A 14,534-nucleotide genomic window follows, 5' to 3' on the forward strand; every position below is an offset into this window, starting at 1 on the left:
AAATCAAGCAACCGACCATGTTACTGAGAGACACCATTCCTCTTTATTCAAAGCCAGATCACAAAAAAAGCCCACCTATACATTTCTCAATATATCATGATACAAACTTAGCAGTAAAAAGAGATAGGGAGGCATAAAGGATTAAGATCGGAACAAACGCATACACCGTGTAGCTAGATTACACAACACGGCGCAAGGAATGGCGAGGATAGCAGGGATGTCATCAACGACATCCTCTTTATCTGGAATAACGGGCATAGCAATGATATCCTTATCATCCTCTTTATTTGGAATGGTGGGTATAACAGTTATATCCTCAACATCCTCTTTTTTATTGCTTGGACGCTGGAATTCAGGAACAACAACAACGGGCATAGCAATGATATCCTTATCATCCTCTTTATTTGGAATGGTGGGTATAACAGTTATATCCTCAACATCCTCTTTTTTATTGCTTGGACGCTGGAATTCAGAAACAACAACAATGTCACTTGACGGGCTCCCAGCGTAATGTGAAACACTCGTCGAAGACGTTCCCTGTTCATTCAAGTCACTTGGGGATTGCATTTCAACCTGAATGAAAATCAAATTTATGAGTTATTGAAACGTTCAACAATTATCTTCAATTTTTCCTATACATTCCTTTTTGCTGAAACGATTACAAGTTTTTTGGACGGGAATTTGCCGTGCGTTTAGCTAAAATATGTAATGAATTGTCTAGATCTTGTTAGTAAATAGTGGTTTGTTGCTTGAAAACCAATAAATTAGGCCAACCATATTGCTGGTTGTAGCAGCAGTATCTATCAGATAGTTAAGATGAAATAACACTAGTACACTACCCTCGTTCTCTCGTTGTTGATCCTTTGAAAGCTAGCAATTTCTATTATTTCCAAGAAATAAACCATGGAGTTATCAAAATATCCAGTAAAAATAGCAGATGTATCTTAGAAAACGAGCATATAGCAATTTAATAGAAAAAACTAATTCCGGATAATAAGCAGCTGTGAAAAGAGACAATACCCAAGCCCTGCAGTTTTTAGAACTTGAGATATGTATATCCTTTTTAACATTAACCCTGTTGAGATCGCTCCTTTGCTTAGCAATCACGCGAGAGATAGCAATGTCGCTATTGGCATTGAAGAAACACCGTCGATCCTTTGCATCACGAACTAGATCAGCCCAAATAGATCCACTGCTTGATAAAGTTATTGCATTTCCTAGGATCCAAAGGCAATGTCTGTAATAAAATATTCTTCAAACGTAAGTTATGTGCCGTGAAGATCAAAGAAAGATAAGATTGAGCATGGATAATAAAAAAAACTTCATGTTAATAGTTAGTTTTAATATGAAAGAAGATACCTTGCTCGTGTCAAACACACATTTGCCCGCTGTGTGTTTGAAAGAAAACCCACCATCCCAACCGAATTTGACCTCACAGTTGATAAAATGATGATGTCTTCTTCACCACCTTGAAAGCCATCAACGGAATTAACTTTTACTTGTAATGGGTCGAACTTCATTTTCCCTATTTTTCCTTGGATTGCTAGAACTTGAGCAGTGTATGGGCATATGACACCAACCGTAACTTTCTTTTTAGTCTTACAACAAGCTGGCAAAGGAGAAATATTAGGAACATGCACAATGATATATACCATATAAAGAAATTATGAAAGAAGTAAGTTCTTATGTCAATGGATGTATGTTAGACATTTTATATAGCATTATAATAACCCATAAGAGGTAAGGTAAATTAGGTGGCAGAATATCCTTTTTGCCTTTTCTTTTGTTGCTCCTACAACCCTTTAAAACTCCAATTACAAGTAGATTACAACTATAGATACGTCGACAGTAATATATAACAAGCTTAAATACAAATTGGAGTGTTCATACTAAGTATATAATAGATATGTACTATATAATAAGTTGTCCCTATCTCTTTCTACTCTAAGCTCCATTAGGGTTGAAAAGCATACTAGACATGCAATTGCATAGCCCGCAATAGTTAGTATTCCCCGGTCCTAAAATACAAGGTATCCAATTAGTTTTAAAATAAAGAGTCTGGCAAAAGACTAACCTTTCTCTCACTAATTAGTTAATTCGGTTACTAATTTGCTTAATTTTCGTGAAAGGTAGGCTACCAATTATATGTGTCATTTTGGAAAAGACAGTGTTTAAAAGGCATGCATACATGGATGGAATTTTAAAAACAAGCCATATGGATGGGATTAAGCGATCTGAAATACCTTATAATCTAGGATAAATTTTAAACCATCGATATGAAGTAGCATGTAGGTCATAAAAACTTATGAAAACCATTCCATGTTCCTCGGTACAAGCAAAATAAGCTAGACGATATTTTCTTTTAAAAAAGAACAGAATTTGAAATGTCATATGCATAACTAAATATAATAACTTGTGTCCTCGCAAAAAAAAAAACTAAATAACTTGTGAACAGAGAGCACGTGCCTCTTCGGAGACGGTACAATATTTCTTCAATGACAGCAACTTCGACAAAGTTTCTTTTGCTATGACCAAGTTCATCACGTTCCTCCCTTCCATCTCCAATATTTACAAAGGAGTAAGGACCAAACATAGAACCTGGAAGATACATCATTTGGTGTTCTTTTCCCATGACACTAGGGGCATCTGAGATCCTCCCTTCATAAAAGCTAGTGTTTGGGAAAATACTAATGGATGGATGCATTCTGTATTGCATATTAAGTAGATGCTTTTCATGCCCAAGTGAACTCAACCTTTCGAAAAGGCTTCTTCCAAATAATGCATCCGTGCAAACCTAAAATGAGATCAGAAATTAAATGGCACAATATAAATGTTAACAGACAAATGGGAAATCCGACAGTTGCCAGATCAATAGCACTGAGAAAAGCATGAAAAAGTACATCAAGAATTAACCAACCTTGCTTTTGACTGTTGCTGGTAATTGGCACTCATCACCAATTAGAACAGCATGCTTTAAGGTCCACAAACGCAAAGGGACCAGTGTTTCACATTCTTTCAACTGGGCAGCCTCATCAACCACAAGAAACTCTAGCCTTTTGTTAGTAATTACTTTTGTGGAGCTAGATACAGTACAGAAAACTATGGAAGCACTTTCAATGCAGAAATCACGAATGGTACGCTTTGAGGATATTAGAGGAAGTTTCAAGCAACTTAACAGAGTGTTCAGTTTCTCAAGGCATTTTATCCTCGTTTTGCCAAGAGTGATTACACTCGAGTTTGTATGATCAGGTTCGTCATTACTGTACAAGAAAACTTCCTTAATTTCATCCCCAATATACCTCCACTCAAACATGCGGCTTGAACTCTTCAAGCATTTCAAGAAGTGAAAGGATATTGTTGTAATTCACTTCCAGAATACTAGATTTCGGGACATGTAACAATAATTCTTTGAAACATCTTCTCAGGTCCATATAAATAATGGCAAATCTTTTTCTGCTACAAGAGAAAAAAGAAGGTGTATCACCTTCCTGATTGTCTTGTAGATGTTGGAGGTATTGTGAGTAGCCATTCTCAAAAAAATCAGACAGGGAAGACAGGTGATGTTTCCATCCAGTTAATGGGGCAAAGCAGCCAAGAAGCTTCCTTACACGGTCATGTAAATATATCTCTTTGAGATCACCATCAACGCACATGCGCTGTTTGTTGCCAATCATTAGAACATCTCCCAAGCACCTTGCATCAACAGAATTCTCTTGGATCAACTTCAAGAAACGTGAAGCAACTTGTTTAATGGCAAGGTTTGTTGGAGCACATACGAGTGTACCGCGTTTCATTTCTCTCATTAACCAAAGCAGCACACTGATTGTTTTTGTCTTTCCTGTGCCAGGAGGACCCCAGATTAGGGTAAACGTGCTGCTCTTGCAATGCATTTTGGAAATAGAATTCAGGACAGCATCATTCTGAGAAGTGTTAAGGTCCATTGTAGACAACTTGGTCCATATCTCCACGCTGTCAATTGAACCAGCATCCTCTGTGCTTTTCTGACAAGTATCTGGAACCTGTGGGGATCAGATGATGGAACTAATCAGATTACCCATGTCATTATAGCCACCGGAAATCTTTCAGTAACCACTTGGATTATGATGTGAATACAGCTGGATTTATTGTCCATTGAAAGTAGATTTTTTTTCTTTCCATGATAAAATATTATAACAAAAAAGGGAAACATGGATATCTAGTAATAAGTTCAAGACTATTTTCCCAATTCTTTGATCTCTGTCCTATGTAAGTTTATCATCATACAGACAAGATAGCATAATGAATTCATCATGTAAGTAGGATTGAGGGTAAACCTACCGGCTGATACTGTACCATCTTCTGTATAAGGCCTTGGTTTCTTCGGACAGCTGCTTCATAGTCAAGGCAACGCCATATTCGGATGTATGTCACAATGTTGAGGAGACAAGCAGCAAAAAGTGAGGCACTTTTACCATCTTGACATCCGCCATCGGCAGCATCGATTTTGCCTGACGCTATGATCGCGTACTTAGCCGGTGGTGAGTCGTCATCTTCATCCCCTCCATCTGTGACGAAGGCAACTCGGTATGGCCTTCCGTTGCGAGTAATATCAGAAATATGGCCCGGCTTCACATCGGACAAGACAATTATATCACCAACACTTGGAGCATAACATTCAGGGTGATTACATGGCTTAGCAACCTGGCAATCAGAAGCCACAGAAATTTCGTATCTGTCTTTCTTTTCTTCAATCCGTGATATCCTGACAGAAGGCACGGTTGATATGGATTCCAAGCTGGACGACATCTCAGCTCTCAGCTCCTCCAGCAATGGAGAGGTGTAGCACTCCAGGTAGCTCTTGAGGTGAGGGAATGTGGACGGTATCTTCTTCACCTGCATTCGAAGCCACAACATGCCTGTTAAGCAACAGCTGCAGATCATACTTAAGAACACAGCTCTTTTGTTGGACTCAATATATATGTTTGAAAAAACTGAAAATACCATGCATGTTAAAGAATCGTGCTGTAAGGGAAACACAGAAGTGTGACAAACTGACAGTAGCGTTGAGAGCAATTTGAACTGGTGAAAAATCAAGTTCTCACTTTTAACCGAAATGATCATAGTCAAATTCCTCAGTCAATACTCAAGGTATACTCCTAGATTGAAGTGACGACCTTGTGACCAGCAAAGAACTCATCAAGCAAATCAGTGTGAGTCGCACCAACCTTGTCCTTGAAGAGGTCCTCGTTCATGACATCCGTGAGTCTCCAGGACAGCACCACGTCTACGAGGTTCGGCCACTCCTCCCCCGCGTCCTTCCTTTGGTACATGCGGCTGCCACCGCGGCCGCCGCTACCCCGTCCTCGTCCGATCATCTCTGAGGCGCGGCACCGTCGGCCGCAACGGCAGCGTGAAGCCTAGCTTGCCAAGCGCGCAAGAATGTGGGTGGCGGCTATGGACCAGCACGCCTGCCTGCACACCGCGCGGCCTTGATGATTAGTCAAAAGAGAAGAGTGAGGTCGGGTAGAAAAAAGCAGGGGGGCAGGATTGGGCTAATAAAAGCCGAAGTGAGCGTAACCTGCTCTCGTACTAACAAATCCCAATGATCATACCGGGTTACAAGTCTTTTTCCTCGCTTGCTATGCCGACACGCACGCCTCCTTTTGCTTGCTATAAGCTCGGATAGTTCGAATGGAACTAAACTGACACCCAAGTCACCGCATTCGACGAAATAAGACAGCAAACACGGGCCAAAAACAACAAATAACGATCAAATATCGACGGGGAAAAAAACAACAACAAAGTTTGCGGAGTCTCCGGGGTCAAGCTAAGTCGTCGTATAGAATCTGCCAGCAGTGTGTCTTCTTAGTGGCTAAGTTATCATAATGCTGTCAAGGACTAAAAGTGGCATTAAAAAATTGCAACGTACAAGAAAAAGATGGCAAGTGGAACCTAGATCCGATCTCTTTAGCTTCTTTTCCTCCTGTCATTTTCTTACGAATATATGATTTTTTTAAAGGAGACTGACTAGGCATTGACGCCCCTGCACGCGAGATGATAGCCTTGTCGATATGATACTCGCACTTCATGAAGAAACACCATTGATCCTTCCCTATTGCAAACTAGATCTGCCCAGATAGAACCACTGCTTCATAAGGTCGTTGCATTTTCCAGTTGAGTAAATGGTTACGTCTTCCTCACAACCTTGAAAGCCGTTGACAGAATTCGCTGTTACCAGCACCTTGTCGAATTTCATTTTCACCAGTTTTTTTTTTAAAGGAAAGGGCGCACCCAGTGCAGAAAGCTCTCGCTCTGTACGAGATCTGGGGAAGGGTGTAAGTGGCAAGCCTTACCCTCGCATGTGTAATACGAGGAGACCGCGACTCGAACCCAGGACTTTTCGGTCACAGACGATAAGACTCTACCGCTTGCACCAGGCCCGCCCTTATTTAATTTTTTTTTTTTTTGACAAAACTTGAGCAGTGTATAGCATGTAACACCAACTGCAACTTTCCCTTTAGTATTAGGGCAAGCTGCCAAAGGAGAAATATATAGAAGAGAAGACGCATGAGCTTTTCATCAGAAGGAACACGACTGCGCTGATATAGTTGAAGAGGTTCACAAACACAACCAAATATTGTTTCCAAACGGAACAATGATAAAACTATTAAAACATCCAACAAACAAACCACTACAATTAGGGGGTTGCGGGCAACCAGTGTGCATAGAGCTCAAATTGCTAAACAAAATACTGTGCTTCACAGTTCCCACACAGCATCTAGATGGAGCCTCATCTCGGGTCTGCATAGCAAAACCATTACACCTACATGATGTATTCAAAAGACATTGCACTTGCACCTTGGGAGATCCGGGCCTCTCATGGACTGTATTTTGGCCTTGTTTTCTGCAAATCACGCAAACAAAAGTCCTAACATCTACTGACAGCTGACTAATATTCTTGTCAATAAATTTGATATGATGCAAGATGGAACACCTTTAGTTTTCATCTGATAGCCATAGCACCAGACATGAATTTTAGGAGGGCAATTTAAGTACCTGAAACCTGGGCCTGCTAATATGCAGCGATTCCATTTTCACTGAATTGTCAGCATCATCCAGCTCGATTGTGGCCTTTATTACTGCATTTGACAAATCTTTGTCATCACTGACAGTCAAAAAAGCATCCTCTATCCTGTACGTCCTTGATAATTTTCTGCCAAACAGAACTGCTGCTGAACAAAGTTGTCCCGTTCCCCACTGTCCATAAACAGTACCTGCGAACAAAGAAGAAAAAATATTTGAACATCTTTACCTCATCATGCATGCACTCTTAGAATTAAGATTAGGAACTAGCACAAGATGGTCATGCATGGTACAAGCAAGGAGCTTACTTGGCCCTTGTCAGAGCCACATTTGTCCTCTGTAAGTTTGAAAGAAACCCAACTGAACCGGCTCCATTGCTCCTGACTGTTGATATGATAATGATATCTTCCTCCGCACCTTGGAAACCATCCACAGATTTTACTTTCACTGAGAAACCATCATACGTACTGTAGGTTTTCCCAAGCTTTTCCTGGATAGCTCTAACTTGAGCATTGTATGGGGAAACAACACCAACAGAGAGCTTGGTTCCAGTAGAAACTGACTCTGCAATTAATAAAAAAGAAGAAAAAATAAGCTTAGGCTCCTAATGTTCACCCTTGAGACTGAATTTAAATCAAAGAACATCATAATTATCATAGCAAGAAGTACAGCACTACAACTAAAAGAGCAATATTCATAGTGGCTTAGACTTCACCTTTGAACAATCTCTGCACCATCCGCACAACGACAGCAGCTTCTATTGTGTTTTTGAGGCTCCGGCCATTCTTTTCAGTGGTTTCATGCCCGCTATCTACATTTATAAATGAATATGGACCAAACCATTTTCCTGCTAAAAACCTCTTGCTATAGTTCATATGAGTGACATTTGGGCCATCAGATATCTTGCCATCATAAAATGTGGCAACTGGAAACTTGCTTATTTCTGGATGCATCCTATACTGGACATTCAGAAGATGTTTACTGTAGCCCAATGAACTTAATCTCTCAAAAATACTTCGCCCGAAGTTAGCACTGTCAGATATCTACAAAAATCATATTACAAGTCAATACTCTAGAGCCAAGAATAAAATGCCAAATAAGAATACTGAATTGAAGGAGCTTACTTTGCTCTTCACAAGAGCTGGAAGCTGATATTCATCTCCGATGAAAATAGCCTGCTTTATACCAGGCAGCTGCAACGGAATTAAGGTTTCACATTCTTTGAGCTGTGCAGCCTCGTCAACAATCAGCAACTCAAGAAGGTTCATGTTTTCAGGTTTCTTAAGCAGCCCACATAAACCTGAGGAAGAATTTCCCTTAGGCACATTATACAGCCTGAATGAACTAGAAACTGTACAGAGGATGCATTTGGTTCTTGCCAGAACATATTGTTGAACAGATCGTTCACTGTAACAATTTGGAAGCTCCAAGTTTGTGCAAAGGTATCTTAGTTCTTGCACACACAGTGTTCTTGCCAGACTGAACTTCAATTTATTGCATGAATTGATCTGTACACTGGCCAGTTTTTCTGGCCAGATCTCAGGGTCCCCTTCGTCTTCTATTTTGCTTGCAAGTAGTTCGTCTGACCATATATCTCCATCATCAAAGTCACAATTTATCAGAGCATAAAGAATTTTGATCAGTTCAAGCACCTCCAGCATACACTGAAAGCTCCTTCCTGTTTCTGGATTTCTTGGGTGATCATTGTATAGTATATCAATGCAATCATACAAATTACCAGAGAGTTTGTTGTAATCATCCTTCAGATAATGCTTGAAAGATGGTACTATTAATGCTTCTTCTACATCTCCAGAGTCATAACATTCGTCATTATCCTTATTCTTTAAAACAACATCACTGTAATTATCCTTGTCTTCAGACTCCTTGCTATTCTGCTCACAGTTATCATTTCTATGACACATTTGCCAAGAAGTGTCTTCATCTATATCCTTCGTGGGGCTCTCTTGTTGAATACTATCCTGAATGTACGACTGGTACTTGGTTGCTGAGTTCTCAAGCAGATCTATGAGTGAACACAAGCAATGCCTCCAGCCAGTGTTCGGCATGAAACATGGTAATAGGCGCTTGGCACGAGAGTCAAGAAATACAGGCAGAAAGGACGTTCCCATTATCTATCTTCATCCTCTTCTTGTTTCCATATAGAACAATGTCATTCAAGAAGCAGATGCTGCCATCTGATGGCTTCCCAACAAGATTGACAATTCGAGCTGCAACCTCCAATACAGCAGTATTTGTAGGTGCACAGGCAAGTGTCTTTCGGCCCTTAACAAGCATGGCCCACAAGATAGTGCTGATGGTTTTAGTTTTACCTGTCCCAGGGGGGCCCCATAATAGTTTTAAGGAAGAGGAGTGGTTATCAATTGCTAAAACACAGTCGGCTACCGCGTTTAGCTGTGAATCATTTAGATTGAACTTCTCAAGGCCAAGGCCATCGACTGATTCATTACGGAGGGTTTGAGATAACTGGAAACATGATGAGCTAGCATCTTCTACTGGCCTTCATGAAAAAAATGATTAAAAAACTCAAATAAGTTAGCTACCATGATGAATGTCACACATAAAGGTAAAAAGACATAAGACTGTTTATCTCACTTCACTGTGGAAAGAAATAACCCATTATCATTGTCAAAAAAGTTCCAATATGCCCAAAAAAGTATAAGTTATATAACATTGATGAAAATGCTTCATGGAAAGCCAGAAGGTTGCAAGAGCTTAATGGGACTATGCAATTAAGACAATGCATTGTCACATACTCCCTCCATTTCTTTTTTATAAGGTGTAGTAGGACTTAAGAAAGTATTTCAATCCTTTGACCATTAATTTCTCTTACAATATATATTATCAAGTACTACAAACCATTATCTTACTAAACAACATGTAAAACATGGATCATGCACACTGACCTTATGTATATTTTAACTAGCCGATAGTCAAAATTTACCATGTTTGACTTTTTTTTATTTCCAATACACCATATATTCGAAATGGACGTAATACTTGATACATCACATGCAAAGAAGCATGGTTATCATCGTCCACAAATGCAATATACCAGAAAATTAGAGAAAGTATAATGCAGCATTGATGATAATCTTTCGTAAAAAATCTAGCATGCTGCCCACTTAATGAGACATAACAATTAAGACATGAATTATGACATTCTAAGTCTACATAAATGCTGATAGAGGGAAAAACATGTCAAAGAGAAATACAAGTGCATACCCTTTTCTTGTACCGCCACACCATATCAACAAGATCAGTGCTCTTTTTGTTCTGAAGCTCAATAAGATTGGCATCAGTTGGTCCCATTTGAAGGCATTTCCATATACGATTGTATGTCTCCATATTTATGAGAAACACAACAAACAATTGCCGTTTCAGTATTTTTGTTTGAGGATCTGCCTCAATGGGAATGGCAGATGACAATTGCACAATGCAGCAATTAGGTGGAATTTTGCCGTCTCCTCCACTTTTCAGAACCGAACCTAATACATATGACACCCTATTTTGTGTTAAGTCAGACACATGCTTCGGTTTCTGTGAGGACATGACTATTATATCACCCTCTGTGGGTTCATAAACCTCCCTTGACTTCTCATCCTTCACAGGTTCTGCAACCTCAAGACCAAATATTGGCCTCTCGTTGTCAAGCTTTTCCATTTGGATTACTTCTATGAAGCTCGAATGAGCATAACTATCCAATGAAGAGAAGATATCAGTATGCACTTCTTCAATCAATGGGTAGGCAAAGGAGTTCAAGTAACTCGCAAAAGACTCAAAAGTATCTGGTATCCTCTTGACCTGCAGTGATTATCAGATTTCTTCAGTACAAGTATTTTGTTTTTTTTTCTCGAACACTTCAGTACAAGTAAAATTAAGTACAGCCAACATCTAATTAGAAGGTAGCAATGCAGTGCAGGTAAAACTCAGCAAACTTCAAAGGTATATGCTATAGCCTATAATTAATAGAACATGCATCAGCGAGCAGGTAAGTAAGACAAAATAAATTGTTACTCCAGCAGAGAATAGATGAAGCATTAGCACGCTAGGGTACAACACTTTATATATTTAGACTTTTAATAGAACTGAAACAGGAAATAATTGTAGATGGCGATAACATCCTTATCATAAATAACAGATTGCATATTTCTAAAGATAGTTTGTGTTAGAAAAATGAGACAGGTTATATGAAAACATATCTAAATAATAGCAGAAACTAAAGCTTCGCTAACAGATCATAATCCAGCACCCCAATGAACGGAGAAACAAAAGATATTCAGCAACAGAATTTTTTTAACTACCAATCACACACAACACATAGGAAGCACAAGATAAATTTTCCAAAAAGGGACTTGACCCCACTAGACTCGATCCGAAGCTGTTCCTAATTCCTGTTTACTAGAACCTCAACAACACACATAACCAAAACATATCTGAAGAAATGAAGAGGAGAAGGGAGTAGCCAGAGAGGGAGGGGTTCGGATGAGAAGAGCCATGGGAGCAGTAAACGGTCTGAAGCTCGTTCCCCAGCAGGCACGAAGGCGGCGCCGCCTCCATTACGGTTGCCGGGCGCGTCCGGTAGCAGCGGCGGAGTCAAGGACTCGCAGCGCGCAAGGACAGGGTCACACCGTCACAGGGAGCGTCAAAAAAATGTTGAGATGGGCCGGCTTCCTTGGGATTGGGCCGCCGTCTGTAGGCTCTGAATGGGCCTGGGCCCCTGAGATTAGGATTTTGGCTAATTGGTCGTTTGTTCACAGCACTTGTGTTCTAACGGCTACTGCCGCGTATTAGCAGCTTATTGTGAAGCACAGAGGCAAAATCTTTGGCTTGTCAGCATTTCAATCTCCAGCTGAGCTCCGGCTCACGTACAATAGGTACCAGATTTTCACATATGAATGAGAAGCAAAAAAGAAAAGAACAAAGATAACAAAAAGGGGGAAATGGAAATCCACATAAACAATTTTACTCCCTAAATCAAAAGAAAATGTCATTCTTTTTTTTCAAGAAGTCAATCTATCCCAATTTTAACCAATTAGTATATAAAAATACTAACATTTATGATGCGTAATAACTATCACTAAATGGATAATAAAAAAATATTTTTATAATAAACATCTTTGGAGATACAATGTTGATACTATATTTCATAAACTCAGTTAAACTTAAGAATGTTTGACTTAATCCAAACCTAAAATGGCATTCTTTTTGGAACGGAGTGAATAGACTTCACAACAATATAAACCTAGAACTCCAGAAGCAACCGCGATATACTATAACTAATTGTGGTTTCAGGGGTAGTATGATTGAGCACTAGATCATGTGGTACGGTGTAGATGTAGGACTACAGCATTACCAGTTACACATGACAACATGTCAGCATTGTTCTGCATGATGTAGTAGATGCACGACTACAGCACTACCAGTCATGACAGCACTGACAGCTGCTACGGAGCCCGGAAAGGGGATGTAGATATTGATGTACGGATGCTGACTATCTTACACGTAGACTTATTGAAGTAGTTCAACATATTATTATGCGTAGAAGAGATTGATATATGTGGCTTGCAAGAAAGCAGATCGCACGGGAATGAAATAAAAAAGCAGCGAGACATGCCAACAACAACCTTTCGAATAAGAAACATGCCAGCCAGAGCTAGTATAAAAATGCTTGTAACAGAAGGTAAAAAATAACGATGAAGCGGTGTTTGATCGACGTGACCTGGTGCCTGAGCAGGTCCTTGTTGAAGATATCTCGGATGGACCACGAGAACACCTTGCGCTCCAGATGGCCGAGCACGAACCTGTTCTTCTCCCTGGCCCAGTAGCTCGCCACGGCCTCCATCGTGTCCACCACGCTGTGGAACTCGTCGTCGCTGTCGTCACTCATCCTGCCGCTCTGTCTTCTGTCGCTCATCGTGGTCAGGCTGGTAGCATTGGGCTCATCCGTGACGAGCTCTAGCTAAGTGGCTCGCAGTCGCAGAGACGCAGACCCAGCTGCTACTTAACACAATGAGCACACGGCCTTTCGTATTCTCCAGCGCTACAACGGTTGGATCTCAGCCGTTGGATATGGGTCGCACAGAACTCAAGAGCACTGTCGTTAAGTTTGCTTAGCAGAGGTGGAGAAATTAAAAGATGCCCAGGCGGCAGCGGGTTGGCCCGCTAAGCAGCGCAGATGACTCAAAAGAGGAGGGAGGTCGAAGCTAAAGCGTTCAGGCACAGGGAAGGAAAGGAAAGGCACACAAAAGCCACCGACTTGGGTCCAAGGGATGTACCGCTCCGACTTCCGCCTTCTGTGCAATTTTTTTTTAGGAAATCTTTTATTTCAGACTCTGCAAGAGTTTTGCACTCTAACCATTTATTATTTGTAAAGTCGTGAGTTTTGCACTCTAACCATTTGTTATTTGTAAAGTCGTAGCTTCCGGGTTATAAAGAGAAGCTTTCAAAAAACACAAATGTAGATAGATTAAATAAAACTTGCGCGACAGACTAAGCACAAAGCTTATTAAAAGGCACATCTATTTTTTTAGCAAAAATATCCATAGCCATAGTCTCAGTAACTTAATACGACTGTTTCAAATTATGTTGGTCGGTCTTTCGACTGTTTCAAATTAAGTTGGTCGGTCTATTTCTAAAGTACGGACCATAATCGCGTCATGTTGGTCACGTTGTAAACAAGAGTGTCACCTTGTAAACAAGACTGTGATAAAACTATATCATTTTTTTTTGTCAATAACATAGACCAAAAGGTTGCACTTGCTCCTACTCGAATTTGAGATTGCAACTTTGAGTGTATCTGTTGTAACTATGTTTAGAAAATTTAGTCATATTTATTGGCAGCTGCAAGCCAAAAGCTACTTGAACAATCCTCCAAATGAAATAAATCATGCTCCATGACACTCAAAAAACAAATGTTAGATTTTTTTTGTGGTCATAAAAACAACACTTCATGAAGACGGACGGGGGGGGGGGGGGGGGGGACCATATCGAGAGAGGAGGGAAGGGCCAAGGAGAGGGAGGAGGAGGGTGGAGGAGTGATGGGGATGGAGGACAAGTGGCTAGGGTTTCCTAGCTCTACACCGAGGATGGGTTTCACCGCTAATTCTATTTTAAATGAGCGGTGAAAATACTATCGGAAAATTCTATCTGAAGATTCGTAGCTCTATATTGAGGCTGGGGAGTAGTTAGCGATTACTCACTCCATTCTAAATTAGCCAAAATTATAGAGAATTACCTAAATTTATGACATCAAATAGGTATACTATGAAAATATAATTAATGATGAAGGGTCAAATGATACTTATTTAGTATCATAAATGTTATCATTTTATTATATAAATTTGGTTAAACTTGAGATGCTTTGACTCTTAAAAAAGTTAGAATGACTTATAATTTGAGATGGATAGAGTATATAGTAAAAAGTGGCAGTGAATCCAAACAAACCACCTACT

General features: G+C 40.1%; 2 pseudogenes; both read right to left on the minus strand.

The window, feature by feature from the left end:
* LOC136497133 (helicase SEN1-like) lies at window positions 1-5,724 on the minus strand (annotated as a pseudogene).
* Window positions 5,725-6,574: 850 nt separating this feature from the next.
* On the minus strand, window positions 6,575-13,037 carry LOC136497134 (uncharacterized; annotated as a pseudogene).
* Window positions 13,038-14,534: the final 1,497 nt, after the last annotated feature.

Source organism: Miscanthus floridulus, chromosome 12 (genome assembly GCF_019320115.1).
Source record: "Miscanthus floridulus cultivar M001 chromosome 12, ASM1932011v1, whole genome shotgun sequence".
Lineage (NCBI taxonomy): Eukaryota > Viridiplantae > Streptophyta > Magnoliopsida > Poales > Poaceae > Miscanthus > Miscanthus floridulus.